Source organism: Rana temporaria, chromosome 1 (genome assembly GCF_905171775.1).
Source record: "Rana temporaria chromosome 1, aRanTem1.1, whole genome shotgun sequence".
NCBI classification, from domain to species: domain Eukaryota; kingdom Metazoa; phylum Chordata; class Amphibia; order Anura; family Ranidae; genus Rana; species Rana temporaria.
Window position 1 is genome coordinate 424939912 of NC_053489.1, and position 16709 is coordinate 424956620.

The window sequence follows — 16709 nt, forward strand, 5'->3', positions numbered from 1 at the left end:
GAGAAGGGAGGTGGGTTGGGGGAGAAAAAAGGGAGGGGGAATTGAGAGGCATAAAACCTAGATGTAGAGGACCCATAGAGCTATATTAAAAGGAAATTCCAAGTCCAAATAATGCAGGGAGAAAAAATGCAGGTGATGTGGTCACAGAAATTGCAAAGTTATCCCAATTTGAAGTTGCCATGGGTTTGTCATCAGAACATTGCCAAAAAGGAAACATAAAAAGAAAAAGGAAGAATAGTTCAATCATCGTTCAAGTCAGGAACACAGGTCAGTTATCTCTCATTCAGGAAGCATGTAAATGATAGGTTGGCATTGAGTCCTCCAGGGTGTACCGTGCCCAGGGTGTGGATCCAATAGGCTTCACAGTTGTCGGTCGCGGTCGCCGCCTCCAATCGGTTGTTGGACATGTTCAATGACCATTCCTCTTAGTTCATGTGTTTGATGTCTGTGTTTGAAAAAATGTACGGCCACTGGTTTATTATGGTCAATTTGCACGCCCTCCTCTGATGCCGGGTACACACGAGAGGATTTTTCCGCGGAAACGGTCCTCCGGACCGTATCCGCGGATAAATCCTCTGGCGGATTTTGATCTCCTGGTTGTACTAACCAGGAGATCAAAATCCTCGCGGAATTCCGTCCGCGGTGACGTGTCGCGCCGTCGCCGCGATGATGACGCGGCGACGTGCGCGACGCTGTCATATAAGGAATTCCATGCATGCGTCGAATCATTACGACGCATGCGAGGGATGGGTTCGGACGGATCGATCCGGTGAGTGTGTACAGACCACCAGATCGATCCGCTGGAGCCGATTCCAGCGGATAGATTTCTTAACATGCGACAGCCTTTTTCGAACCACTCAAGGATGAGTTGGCTAGAGCAGATCTCCCTCGTACCCTTAATGATTTCATTCAACGTTCTATCACTACAGATCGTAGGTTAGAAGAGAGACGAGCTGAACGTCAATCAAGTCCCACAACACCTGTCCCTATACCTCAAAAACTGAGTTTGACATCGGAAATATGTCAGATGGGTGCTTGCAAGACTCAAAGCTCATTCCTTATACACCAAACTTGAGAAATGTGTCTTTGAACAAACCACTATCTCCTTCCTCGGCTTTGTTATTTCTCCAAAAGGCATACAGATGGATCAGTCCAAAGTGACTTGCATTTTGAATTGACCTACGCCTACTTGCAGAAAGGCCATACAGAGCTTATTGTGATTCGCTAATTTCTACAGAAAGTTCATAAAAAAAAATTCTTTACTCGTGAAGCCACTTACCCAACTTACCAGCTCCTTGGTAAAATTCACCTGGTCAAAAGCTGCCCAGACGGCTTTTCAACAATTAAAACATTGTTTTACTACTTCTCCAATTCTGTAACTTCCTAATTCAAATTATCATTTCGTATTGGAAGTTGATGCTTCACAAAGTGCCCTAGGCGCAATACTTTCTCAGCGTTCTGCTTCCAATTCACCACTTCATCCTGTTGCATTTTTCTTAAAGACTTTGGGGCAGATCCACGAACCTGCGCGTAATCTTCCGCCCGGCGCAGCGTATCTAAGATACACTACGGCGCCATAACTTTTTTTTTTCGAATCCTCATAGAATTCGCGCCGTAAGTTACGGCGGCGTAGTGTATCTTTGGCAGCGTAAGGGCGCGGGATTCAAATGTATGTATTGGGGGCATGTTTTATGTAAATACGTCGTGATGCGACGTAAACGACTTTTTTTTAACTGCGCATGCGCCATCCATGGGGGTATCCCAGTGCGCATGCACGAAATTAACCCGGAACAAGCCAATGCTACGTCATTCTACGCAAATCCCTATTCGCGAACGACTTACGCAAACGACGTAAACATTTCAAATTACTACGCGGGAAGGACGGCCATAATTAAAATTGCGTACGCCTCATAACAGCAGCTTTAACTATACGCCGGAAAAAGCCGAACGCAAACGACGTAAAAAAATGTGCCGGCCAGGCGTACGTTCGTGGATCGCCGTAACTACTGTATTTGCTGGCGTATAAGACTACCTTTTACACTTAAAAACATTGCCAAAAAGCAGGGGTCGTCTTATACGCCGGGTCAGCAGTTTGGATTCCTGCTGGATGTGCGGTAATACTGTATGTAGCTTCGGCTACATACAGTATATACCGCTTAGCCAATCCCGGTGAGCGATGTATTCAACTGAATACAGAGCCTGCTTGGATTGGAGTAACAACCTCTGCGAGCAGGCTACATACAGTCAGAGAGTCAGAGAGGCATGGGCTGATGTTGTTACAGCCTCTGCCAATCCATGCAGGCTTTGTATTCATTAATAGAATACATTGCTCGCCGTGATTGGCTCCAACTCCAGAATGAAGAAGAATATGGCTCCAGCTCCAGCGAGAATGAAGAAGAATATGGCTCCAGAAGGAAGAAATATGAAGCGTCGGAAGCCTCGGAAGGGGGGTCGTCTTATACCGTGAGTACAGGCAAAAAATCTTAAACTGTAAAATAAGGGGGTCATCTTATACGCCCGGTCACCTTATACACCGGCAAATACGGTATCTAATTTGCATACTCGACGTGGAATTCGACGGAAACGCCACCTAGCGGACGCCGAAAAATTGCAGCTTAGATCCGACGGCGTACTAAGACGTACGCCTGTCGGATATAGCCGAGATGCCGTCGTATCTTGTTTTGAGGATACAAAACAAAGATACGACGCGCAAAATGTGAAATTACGCGGCGTATCAAGAGATACGCCGGCGTAATACCTTTGTGGATCTGCCCCTTTAAATCCAGCTGAATGCAACTACCCTATTTGTGAAAAAGAATTGCTTGCAATTAAATACGCCTCAGGCCCCGTACACACGACCAAACATGTATGCTGAAACTGGTCCGCGGGCCAGTTTCAGCATACATGTTCGGTCGTGTGTAGGCGCGAGCGGGCCGAATTCCAGCAAACATTTGCCCGCCGGGCCTTTTCCCAGCGGGCAAATATTCCTGGACGTGTTTTAAAACCGTCCGCTGGAATCCTGCCCGCTCGGACATGTACGGTTGTCAGTACAGACCTACCGTACATGTCCGAGCGCCCGCCGTCCCTCGCATGCGTCGAATGACTTTGACGCATGCGTGGAAGCCTTTAAATGGCAGGCCCGCCCACGTCTCCGCGTCATCGCCGCGTCATCGTCGCGGCGACGACGTGGACACGCCCCGCGTATTGTTTACGCGCAGACTTCTGTACGATGGTTAGTACAACCATCGTACAGAAGCCCTCTGGCAGGCATGTACGGTGAAAACGGTCCGACGGACCGGTTTCATCGTACATGTTTGCTCGTGTGTACCGGGCCTTAGAGAACTGGCGACACTTACTAGAAGGATCAACAAACCCTATAATGATCTATACTGATCATCGTAATCTACAATACCTTAAGTCTAACAAAAACCTTTCCTCTAGACAGGTACGCTGGAGTTTCTAGAATTTCAGAACCTATTGGTGAACTTCCATCTCCATCTCTTCTCATTCCTTCTCATAATTTTATGCTTGCTAATCTCAATCTAAAACAGTTACTTAAACAAAGTTTGAATACGCAAAATACTACTATTCCTCAAGGCTTAACGCAAGATGAAGAAGTTTTTTTTTACAAGAATACTCAACTTTATATTCCTCCTTCTATGGTTATCCACCTACTGAAAGTTCTACATGATGCTCCCCTAGTTGGCCATCCTGGAATAGAAAAAATCATTGATCTCATCCAATGTTATTTTTGGTGGCCCAATATGACAAGCACCATAAAAGATCACGTATCGACCTGTGAGGTCTGTATAAGATCCAAGCATGAGAGAAGACCACCTTATGGCTTGCTGATGTCATTACCTATCCCTACAAAACCGTGGGAAGCATTGTCTTTGGATTTCATAGTTGAACTACCTCCTTCCAATGGATATAACACCATTATGGTAACAGTTGATATGCTTACAAAAAAATCTCACTTTGTTCCACTTAAGAAATTACCTTCTTCTAAAGAAACAGCGCAAACCCTACTTGAACATGTTATCAAATTACATGTTGTTCCTTCACGTCTGGTTTCTGATAGAGGTTCCCAATTTATTTCAAAATTCTGGAAGGCTCTATGTCATATTCTCCAAATAGACCATAGATACCCCAGTGCGTATCATCCACAGATAAATGGACAAACAGAACGTGTAAACCAATGTCTTGAACAATATCCCAGATGTTACTGCACTCATCTTTAGGATAACTGGACTAGCCTCCTCACACTTGCTGAATTCTCTTACAATAATCCAACTAGTTCTTCGACTCGCTATTCTCCTTTTTATGTGAATTATGGTTTTCATCCCAATATACTACCTGAGTCTCCATTACTTACAAATGTACCCTCAACAAATGATTATTGGTCTACCCTTTCTTCTGTCTTGCAAGTTTTAAAACAAAATCTCAAACGTGCACAAGATCGCCAAAAAACGTATTATGATCTTAGACATAGACTTTCACCACCTTATAAAGTTGGGGATCAAGTATGGCTCTGTACAAAAAAATTACGTTTACATTTACCTGCTAGGAATTTGGCCAAAATTTTTTCGGTCCATTTCCTATTTCAAAGATTATTAATCAAAATACCGTGCAACATTCCCTCCCTCCGGAACTGAGGATTCATCCGTCATTTCATGTTTCTCTTCTTAAACCCTACCTACCCAACCAATTTTCTGGTAGGAATCCTCCACCTGCACCACCTATCCTAGTTCAGGGCGAAGAACATTATGAGGTTGAACGTATTCTAGACTCTAGAAGAAGAAGAGGACGTCTACAATACTTGATTAGATGGAAAGATTATGGTAAACCAGATGACTCTTGGGAAGATTCAACTGAAGTACAGGCACCCACGTTGTGTAATCAATTCCATTCTAGATACCCTCATAAACCTTCACCTATTGAGATCCCCAGGAGGGTATCCCTTAAGAGGGGGGTACTGTAATCGGCGCTGTCATTGGCACTGTAATCGGCGCCTGGCATCGTAATGCGTTCCACGCTGGAGGGCGACCCGGCGTGCGTTCCATGCCTCTCACCCTTAAATAGGACAGCGTGTTATACACACGCTGTTCTATTATTGTCAGCCGTAGCCGGCCACGCTACACTACAGGCACCATCGATCCCCAAATTACAAACTGCCTTGCTGCACTCTATGGCCATAACTACTAGCTTCACTACATCCACGATGCCATTGTCGGGGACACCCTAACAGATCTTTCTTGCTGACACCCTGCACTACGGAATACATGGCTGCTAAAATACAACAAGACTCATGACCTGCAAATAGATAAGTAGCAATTGTTTCATTTGTAGTGCTTCAGGATTAACTGCTACATATATCGCAGTTAAACAATTGCTGTATTTAACTCTGGCTTGCTAAGTATTAACATACTGCTTCGGACTGTCTGTTGTGTCTTTGGCTGTTTGCTGTGGAACATCTAAAAGGGACATACACCCTCAAATTATCTGAGCTATATTTGCCTCTCTTACGCAACTATTAGTTGTCTTCACTATTCCTATTTACTACATGCTTTACATAAGTTGTTACTTGTTTATGGGCCCATGCCCTAAGTTACTGAACATGTTCGCCTTAACTTTTCTATGCTAAGGGTTGAAGGTATTTCATACCTGCTCGCTTAGTAGCCTAATGCATTTCCTTATGTTAGAGTGATATGATGTAGAGAACCCCCAAACTCTTGTTCTCTGATTGGAGTGACGCCTGGGGTCCAGTACTGATAATCACTTGCATACAGAAGTGCATTGGAATCTTCACGTGCATTGTATTCTTTTAATGCTAGGGGTTGTAATTCATCCTCCCTTAGTAGCTCAACGCATTCCTTTATGTGAGAGAGAGATGATGTAGAGAACCCCTAAACTTCTGTTTTCTGACTGGAGTGACGCCTGGGGTCCAATACTGAAATCTCACATAGAGAGGTGCATTGATATCTCTGTTAACCGCAGTTGTGGTTCACTCCATTCACCATAGTTTGTGACAGAACTGAAATCTCACATAGAGAGGTGCATTGAAATCTCTGCTAACCGCAGTTGTGGTTCACTCCGTTCACCATAGTTTGTGACACTACCACAGTTGACAGTGTACTTATGTCAGTTTTCAAGGATTTTCATCTTTTAAACCCCCAAATAGCTTGTGTCATAACTGATCACATATGCATTACCATGGCATCTGCATATCTAACTATAGGCTAAGATGGCACTGTCCCCAGGAGATAACTGGGACCTGTTCTGCTTTAACTCTGTTGCTAATGTCATTTATCTTGGGCTTGAAAAGATGAGAGTGTTCTTTCTTTTAAATCCAGTTAAAACACCCCTGAATAGGAGGACAGGGAGTGTAGGGATGTAGGAATTGAATGAAGTGGATGATGCAGGTGTCACTGTCGCCAAATGGTATACTTGATTGAGGGACGAAGGCCGCCAATAAGAAGATGTTAGAAACAAGTCAAGGTTAGCCACAGGCGGGCAAGGCAGGGGCAGAGTCAGGATGTCCCAGTCAGGGGGTCAGGCTTAGAGACCAGTGAGTATAGCAGTAGAGAGACTCCCACTGACTAGAAGTATAGGTATGCAAGCAGGTCACCCTGGCGGGTGAAACAGGCTCACCCAATGGTGCTGGGTCTAAGAATTAACCAGTATTCACCAGAGCTCATGATGGTGGAGATGGGTTTTGCTGCATGTTAGTACCAGGTTGCAGTCCTCATGATCACCCCCAGGAGTTGAGCAAGCCAGGATCCAGTAGCAGATATAGTAGGTAGGGATCAAGCAGAATCATAGTCAGTCAACAAGCCAAAGGTGAGTAACAAGTGGTTGCAGGTTAAGATCAAGAGGAAGCATAGTCGAGGAACAAGCCAAAGATAGGTAATGAGTATCAGCAAAGATACGATTGGCAGCAGGAATGACAAGAGTAAGATATTGGCTGGACAGAGAACAATGATCTGGCAAACGGGAAGTTCAAAGGCATGACTTAAATATGACGTTCATGAGAGGAGCAAAGGGTTCAAAGTTCAAAAGAAACAAGACATAGGGCAACGTTGTCTAAGAAATTAGGTAGAGAGCTGTCCAGCATCTCAGGTGGCATCTCAGGTGGCACAGCAAGAAGAGTTACCGCCAGCAAAGGTCCCAAGTTCAGATCAGGCCCTGACACAGGCACAGGCCAGTAACTTGTCCTCAGTGAAGTAGAGGAGCATAAAGCAGAAAACATAGTAAGTGGGTGAACTGTAGTCAGTACAGATAAATAGGCAAGGAGGAATCACAAATTGGTCAAGTGGCAAGCCAGGTCACTAACAGCAATCAGGATCAGATTTTACAATAATTGACAACAGGTGTACAGCTGAAGACCCAAAGCATCCTGGGATTCTCCTAATGGCAGCAAAGTCTCAAGCCAGCCAGCAAGAAAAAGTTTAAAGCAGCCAGCAAGCAAGGTTAGCAAAAATACAGAAAGTCAATAAAGTCTCTCACGACTGATGCTACATAAGATGTCCTGGGGTCAGCAGTCTGTTCCCTGGGGGCCAAGCAAGAGGCCACATCACACTCTGGGGCTCTCCTCTCTGGAGTTCTCAGTCCACATCTGTCAGTCCCTCATCTATTTTCTCCTCTGCTCACAGTAGAGCATAGCACGGCCTCGTTAGAAAAAAAATGGTTGCCAGTTCTCCTGCACTGAGGACGCTCCCCCCTCTCAGCTGTTACCAGTAGGCAGAGCTAAAGACCAGTCAGGTGCCTCCTTTCTTCCTGTCTGCTTCACCTGGCTGCACAGTCCAAAAATGCCCAGTTCTAACACTGGGAACTGGTGAATCTATAGCAATATGTGGCATTATCTGCACAAAATAATAGATTTTCTGGTATGTCACCCTCAAAAGACCCTTATAGTGTCTCACTATAATATTATAATTGCAACATGCTCAATAGCTAGCACAAATACATTTGAGGACAAAGGACACACTTGTTTAGCCCCTTTCTTAAAAAGAACAGTTGGACATTAATCCTTTGGTACTTATTTTCCTTGGCAGCAGTTATGCAATCACTTCAGCAATGATCACAAAATTGGACTCTTTCCAAACTGTCTCAGTACTTTCCACAGGTAAATCTTCACCATATAATCAAAAGCCTTTTGAGCATTAAGTGATATTATTACCATGCTACACACATTTTCATTTTCATTATCAATTAAAATATTGGTGTATAGCTTTTGGATATTAATATCAGTTCCTATTCTAAATTCAGACTGGTCTGAGTGTATTACTTTGAGAAACACTTTATCTAAGACCCCTTTCACACTGGGGCGCTTTGCAGGAGCTATATCGCTAAAAATATCGCCTGCGAAGCGCTTTGAAACAGCGGCTCCCTTTACTCTAGTGTGAAAGCCTGAGGGTTTTCACACTGGAGCGGTGCGCTGGCAGGACATCAGAAAAAGTCCTGCCAGCAGCTTCTTAGGAGCGGTGAACTCATCGCTCCTAAAGCGCCCTTGCCCATTGAAATCAATGGGCAGCGCCGCCGAACCGCCAGCAAAACGGCGCCGTGGCAGCGCTTTGCGGGCACTTTTAACCCTTTTACGGCTGCTAGTGGGCGAAAAGCGCCACAAAAACTGGTAAAAATAGCTGCGTTTTACCGCCGATGCCCAGGCACTTTCAGTGTGAAAGCAGCCTAAATGTAAGGACAAAACTTTAGACTGAATTTTTTAATTCTATATTTAAAGTGGAGTTTCCATCCCAAATTTTTTTTTTCATTATTGTGCTCATTAGGCCTAAAAAAAAAAATGGAAATGCCTGTTGCTATGCGGTCCCATGAAATCTGCCTTTGAAAGCACCTAGGATTCTGACATCATCTTCCTCTAATGCTCCTGGGAAATGTGTGTCATCATTTCCCAGGATGCAGTGCGCTGTCCAATTATCACTCCCCATCCAAGACTTCCAGGAAGTAAGTGCTTGTAGGCTTCACAATGCCCACAAGCAAAATGACAACGGTGTAGACATAGTTTTATAAACTATCTTTTTTGAATATCTATGCTGATCAGTGGCGGATTGTAAAATAGTAAGTGACCGGATTTATATTATAAAAACGCAGGATGAAAGGACATACATTTAAAAAATGCTAATTGTGGTTGGAACTCCGCTTTAACAATAAACTTGGTTAGAATCTTTCAAGCAGCTGGAGATTCTTCTCTAGTTTGATATTTCAATACATGACATCTCTGACATTGCTGTAGTTACAGTAGCTGTGATGAGACTTGTTACATTTTATACTTTAAAATTTGGTTGGTGATTCATCTAAATCATATTTTGGTCAAATAAAGAAACAAACAGCTGTGGAGTACAGACTATATGAAGTAGGCAATATAAGACCAAGCAGTGTAGTATAAAAAAAGTTTAATGAAAAATGTGTTTAAAATTAAACATGGAATGCCATCCATGTAAGTTTACCAGAACCTTCCAGAAATTGAACAACACAATATAATAAAAAACAATATTAAAAACAATCACAATGATTGCCAAGGGTAATGAAGTATCCCTAGTAGATCACCTGACATGTATTAATAAATGTGACAGCCACTTGTGTATCCAGTGAAGTAAATAGTGTTGTATTGCTGAACAAATCTTCAGTATATCACAGCACAGTCTAGGTATATTGGTAGCATACTGGAACCACGGTGAAGTCACAAGGGTTAAAGGCAAGTTGTTGCGGTTTGGAAATGTGGATATTAAGCATAAGTTACTGTTGATGGTATTGGTATCAGGGACTTAGGAAATAGATTGAGGAGAAGGACTTCTATGGTGGTTTTCTCTGAAATACTATGTGTGCCTTGAGCCACACCAGAGAGGCAGCAGGAGATTAGGGAACTGAACAGGTGGCTTAAGAACAGGTGAAGAAAAGAGGGGTTTGGGTTCTTGGAGAACTGGGCTGACTTCTCAGTAGGTTACCAGCTCTTTAGTAAGGACGGGCTGCACCTTAATGGGGATGATACAGATCTATTGGCAAGAAAGATGGCCACAAAGTTGGGGGGCTTTTAAACTAGGTTTTGGGGTGGAGGGTTTAGGGGTAATGATAACCAGAAGTGAGCATAGGACAGACAGGAAAAGGGGAGACACTAGTGATAGTATATCAATGACATCAAGTCTGGGGGGGTTATTGCACCAGCAAATCAAAAACAAAACCTGAGAAATTATATATATATATATGTATATGTACCAATACAAAATGGAGGAACTGGAGCTGCTACTACATGAGAAGGATGTGGACATCATGGGAATAACAGAAAGTTGGTTTGACAGCTCACATGACTGTCTGGCAAACATTCAAGGATATTCCTTGTATCGGAGGGACAAGGAGGGTAGGAGAAGGGGAGGGGTGTGTCTATATATCAGGAAGAGGGGAGGTGGAGTCCGTATGGGTGGAACGCCAAAGGATGGAAGTAAGTGGGAAATTACTAGTGGGTGTATGTTACAGGCCCCCTACCCTGAGTAATGAGGGACTTCAACTATCCCGACATTGACTGGGCAGAGGGGACAGCCCACTCACTAAAGGCCCGCCATTTCTTAAGTGTTCTACAGGACAACTTCATGTCCTAATTGGTGGATTCCCCGACTAGAAATAATGCATTACTAGATCTTTTAATAACAAATGATACAGATCTGATTGCAGATGTGAAAATATGGGACAACCTGGGAACTAGCGACCACAGAATTATTACCTTCTGAATAAATCATAGGAAAGGGAGGCACAAGGGGAGTACAAGGACACTAAATTTCAAAAAAGCCAACTTTTCTAAACTGCACTTAGTGCTGCAGGATATTAAGTATGACCAATTCCTTGAAATAGGGAACACGGAGGAAAACTGAATGCTTTAGAATTATATTAAATAAATGTGTCACTGAGTCCATTCCAAGGGGTAAAAAATATAGAAGAACAAAGTGAAAACTGGATAGCTGAACCAAAATGTAAAATGTCATATTAAGGACAAAAAATGGCCTTTAAAAAGTACAAAGTGGAGGGGTCAGTGTCAGCATTTCAACACTACAAGGAAAGCAATAAGAAGTGTAAATATGCAATCAGGGTGGCTAAAATAAACTATGAGTGAAGCATAGTGGAGGAGAGTTAAAACCCCTAGAAGTTTTTTTAAATATATTAATAGTAAAAGGTGAGGACGAAACACATAGGCCCCATTAAGGATGAGGAAGGGAGGATCGTACAAGATGATAAGAAGAGGGCGGCTGTGCTAGATGCGTCTTTTCCTTGGTCTTCACACAAGAAAAGGAGGGGTATTCAGACTGTGACTGTATTGTTGGTTACACTTTACAGGATCCATCCTTTTGGCTAACAGAGGCAGGCGTCTGGAAGAATTAGACAAGCTCAACATAAATAAATCACCAGGACCAGATGGCTTACACCCGAGAGTCCTTAAAGAACTCAGTCAGGTTATAGCCAGACCACTATTCCTAATCTTCATGGACAGCATACGGACAGGATTGGTACCAGCTGATTGGCGAAAAGTCTACGTAGTACCAATATTCAAAAAAGGGCAGAGATCTATTCCTGGGAATTCTAGGCCTGTCAGTCTAACATCGGTAGTTTGTAAACTATTTGAAGGAATGATAATAGGGGTGCAGAATTTAATCGCTGCATCGATGCATTGCGATTCGGGTGTCCCCGATGCGGCATCGATGCATGCGACCCGAGTAAAATGACATCATCCCAACATGCCCCGCCACTCCTGGGAGAGTGCTCCGATCGTGTCTGTCAAAATAACTGTTTTGTAATAAATGTTGAGTTATAATCCATTAAGTTGCCACCACTGTATGTACTTTTTAAATTATATGAAGCTTCATACCTCATTTCTCAGTGTGTGTATAACTGTATATGCCGCTCATGTGACTGCACGGTCTGGCCTGCCTCTCTCCTCTCACATCTCTCCTCGCATCAGCCCCGCCTGCCTCTCTTCTGATCTGAAAGCTACAGTCGCTGGGTGGGGCTGAGAACTTCCACTGACGTCAGGAGAGACGTGAGACAAGAGATGTGAGAGGAGAGAGGTGAGCCAGTGAGCGGCATATACAGTTATACACACACTGAGAAATGAGGTATGAAGCTTCATATAATTTAAAATGCACATACAGTGGTGGGCACTTAATGGATTATAACGTCATTTATTACTACACAGGTATTTTAACAGCAGTATGTGTAGCGTACAAATGTGTTTGTACTCTACTTACACTTTTTTTTTCTACATGTGCTCTGTGCTGACATTTCTTTGGCTCCCTGTTTGCACATTCCACTGTTAACTCCTAGTGTGCTGGAAGGTGCAAAGCCCAGAGAAATGTCAACACAGAGACAGTACAGGGAACCTCACAGGGCTGTTTGTCAGTTGTGGATTCTTTATCCCTCCTGACCTCCCAGCAGCCATGTGTGTGAATTCCTCTACCCTGTAGTGCACTGGATTAGTGCACTTTTTAAAGCGTATTTCCACCCGATTTTAAATATTGTTAAAAGTCTGCAGCTTCAAAAAGTGTAGTTGCTGACTTTTATTAAACCGACACTCACCTGTCCCGCGGTCCAGCGTTGCAGCCGCACAGAGCCCCGCTCCTCTCTCCCTCCTCTCCACCGTCAAATCTACGGTGGGCATCCGGCCATGACAGCTTACGGCTAAAAATCTCTGTGAGGTAAGACTGCTTTATTATAACAAATCAAAACAGCAGATTTAGAATAATACAAATGTCTATAGGTGACCTGCTTCCTGTTATCATGTAAATGTGGGAAAACAAGTAAAAAAAATACAAGGGGACGGGAGAAACCAGACAAAGAAAAAGTGTAAACTACCATCCCAGTAAAATCTTCACCTGGTTATTTTAGTTTTCAAAAAGTTAATGGGCATGCTGGATGACCAGGAAGTACATTGCACTTTCCACAATAAGTACTGGATATCATATTTTCTGACTGTCACATACATAATATTATTTAATAACAATGGGCCAATTAAAAACAGTTAGCCAGATTCAGGTAGAGTTACGCCGGCGTATCAGTAGATACGCCGTCGTAACTCCGAATCTGCGCCGTTGTATATTTAATTCAATCTTATTTTATTCAGATAAAAGAAGAAACATAAAGACAAATAGCGTCTCAAACATTACATTCAGTAAAAGCAAGTACAATAATCGTAAACATTGTATTTGGTATAGTGAAAACATGTCTACATGACGTGGAAAAAGGGAAAAGAACAAGAAAAGAGAGAGAAAAAAAAAAAAAATTAGGAGCATGTGTGTGTGGACCACTATATGGCCGTACGATTGAGCAATCTCCCGGAAAATGGCATAAGCAGTAGCTGTATCTACCAGCCTCACAAAGGTGAGGGGTTCAGTGTTGCATCACACGTGGTAGATTGGGAGAGAATATACACGAATCTGGAAGTAAAATAAGACCCGTGGGGTCTCACAATAGGTAAATAGCCATAGGTGGTCGGGGTCACGATACGTTAGCTCTATGAAGTCTTAAGGCAGTAGTTAGAGATCAAGAAAAGGACAGGAAGCAGGGACAGATACAAAGAGGGGGCACAGAGACAGGGGACAAGAATCAAGAGACAAGGGTCACTCCATCATGGCGTCAGGGTCACATCCTCCATGCCACGCTCGGCCCAAGATAGAAACGCAGAAGAGTATCGGAACATGGACCATGAAGTCCAGGTGAGAGAAAACTGCTCACTTTTACCACCTTCCTCCGCCAACAAACGCTCAAGGTCCCTTATGCGGTCCACCTCCACAGCCCAGTCTCCCATGGAAGGCATGGTTGCCGATCTCCAATGACGGGGGATCACCACTCTGGCCGCCGCCAGGAAGTGACGTAGTACGTCATTTTTGATGGATTTGAACGTGCCAGGAAGTATAGATAAGAGGGCCATCTCAGGAGAAGGGTGGATAGAGGTCGACATCAGTGTGCAGTACAGTTCGAAAATCCGCTGCCAGAATCTCTGCACAGGAGGGCATTCCCACCAGATGTGGAGCATGGTTCCCCGGGATTTAAGACACCGCCAGCAGGTATCCGGCACTGCCGAATTGAAATGATGGATAGTTGTCGGGCACCTGTACCATCTCGTTAGCAACTTGAACCCCTTCTCTTGGGTCTTAGTGGCCAGGGATAGTTTGTGAGTCAGGACAAAGCACTTCTTCCAGTCAATAAGGGAGATAGAGTGACGAAGGTCCGTTTCCCAGGCCGCTGTAAACGGCGGGGGGTCAGGGGAGAAGATATTGAGTAACAGGGAGTAGAGCTGAGATACCACATGCGTTGGAGGATCCGCCTGCAGAAGCAGCGCCTCAAACTCTGATGGTTCAGCAAGGATGTCCGGAATGGATGGGAAAGTTCGAATGTAAGAGGTAATCTGTTGCCTCAGAAGCCACTGCGTGCGGTGTCGGGAGGTCGGATCGGTCGGGGTATCAGTCCTCAGGGTGGGGTCTGCACGAAGGACCTGGGCAAGTCTCCCATGGTCCTCCTTTCGCCACGGTCCGAATCTCGTTGCGGACATGGCCGGCGGAAAGGCTGGGGTCCCGAAGAAGGGAGTCATGGGTCCCATATGATTCGACAAGCCCCTCCTAGATCGTAGGCGATCCCAAATCTGGATCGTTTGAAGGGTAAGGTCACCGAGAGGGCCCGAACTCCCTCGAATCGTGGGTGAGGTCCACGGGAGAGCGGAGAGTTCAACAGGGTTCATGTGGCTTTCCAACTGAACCCATAGCTTGGTTGATGAGTGATGGAACCAGTCCAGTATACGAGTGAGCACCGCAGCCTTGTGGTACAAGGAGGCGTCTGGGGCTCCAGCTCCCCCCCTAACCTTCGGAAGAGATAATGTTTCGTATCGTATCCTGGGACGGGCAGCGTTCCAAATGAATTTGGAGAACAACCGGCGCAGCTTCTTGAAGTACGAATTAGGAATATGAATAGGAATGGTTTGAAACAAATATAGGAACCTGGGGAGAACATCCATTTTCAGGGCATTCACTCTACCTAGCCATGAGAGCCGTTTGGACGCATAGATGGTTAGATCTGCTTGGGTCCTAAGAAGCAGGGGGGTAAAATTCTGAGAAAAGAGTTGGGAAGGGTCTGTCGGAATTTGGATTCCGAGGTACCTGATGGAGGAAGAGCCAGTTTTGAATGAGAAGGTGTTTGATAGTCTCTGTAGTTCCGACTTGGACAAAGATATGTTAAGGATTTCCGATTTGGTGTAGTTTACCTTGAAATTGCTAACTGCTCCGAATTTCTGGAACTCCTGAAGCACTGAGGGTAAGGATGTATGTGGGTGCGTCACGAACAAGAGCAGATCATCCGCGAAAAGGGCGAGTTTAGTATGGGTGGGCCCGATTGTAATGCCCTGGACCGAGGGATTATTACGTAGAGCAATGGCTAGATGTTCCATTGTAAGAACGTAGAGGAGAGGGGACAGTGGGCATCCTTGTCTAGTCCCGTTAGATATAGAGAAGGTCGGAGAGAGCGAGCCATTCAACCTAACCCTAGCAGATGGGGAAGAGTAAAGGGACATTATCCTCGCTATCATATTAGGTCCCAATCCTATTTGTTGTAGGGATAGTAGAAGGAACTGCCAGTCTACTCGGTCGAATGCCTTTTCAGCATCGACCGTCAATAGGCATAATGGAACATCGTGAGACCGAGCATAGTCGGTTAGAAGAAGGGTCTTAAGGGTATTGTCCCTAGCTTCACGGCCACTCACAAAGCCCACCTGATCCAGGTGTATTATCCCTGGCAACAGTGGCTGTAGCCTATTAGCCAATATTTTAGCAAAGACTTTCAGGTCGACTCCAATCAAAGAGATCGGCCTGTAATTAGCGCAAAGAGTAGGGTCTTTGCCCGGCTTCGGAATGAGGGAGATGTGGGCCTCAAGTGTTTGCGGAGGGAACACTGAGCCCCCTGTCAGAGAGTTAAAGACCTTTGTAAGAAAGGGCGCGAGGAGGACCGAGAATAGTTTGTAGAACTTGGGAGTGAAGCCATCTGGGCCCGGGCTTTTTCCACTCGGTGTACCTGCTATGGCGTTGGCGACTTCATCCTCAGTGATAGGGGTTTCCAGGTCAGCAATGGTGTCAGCATTTAATGTAGGAAGTGCCGTATCCGAGATGTAGGACAATTGATCAATCGCCCCAGTACAGGGGGAATCTGTCGGTCTGGTCGCAGGAATATTGTACAGGGATTGATAAAAGTCCCTGAATTCCTCAGCCATCTTAGTCGGTGAGGTGATCAACTCTCCTCGCGCCCCCCGAATGTGGGGCACAAAGGCAGAAGACCCCTTTGGATGTAGGCAGCGAGCCAGTGAGCGACCGCATTTATCTTGGAACTTGTACTGATGGAAAGCGAGCTTATCCGCATACGTGCGCGCAGAGGTCTCATAGAGTTCTCTGAGTTGTGATCGCGCCCTAGATACATCCGATAGCGTCGACACCGTCGGGGATCGTTTGTGTTCAATTTCTAGGTCTCTAAGTGTTTGGACTGCTGCCTCTATGGCAGCCGAGCGTTCCTTTTTCAGACGCGCACCCATTTGGATAAAGGTTCCGCGGAGTACAGCCTTTAGTGCCTCCCATTGGAAGGGCACAGCAGTCGTATCTGAGGCGTGATCAGCGAGAAAGTTAGAGATTGTATCAGAGACCCTCTGTATACACTCCGGGGTCGTAAGTAACGAA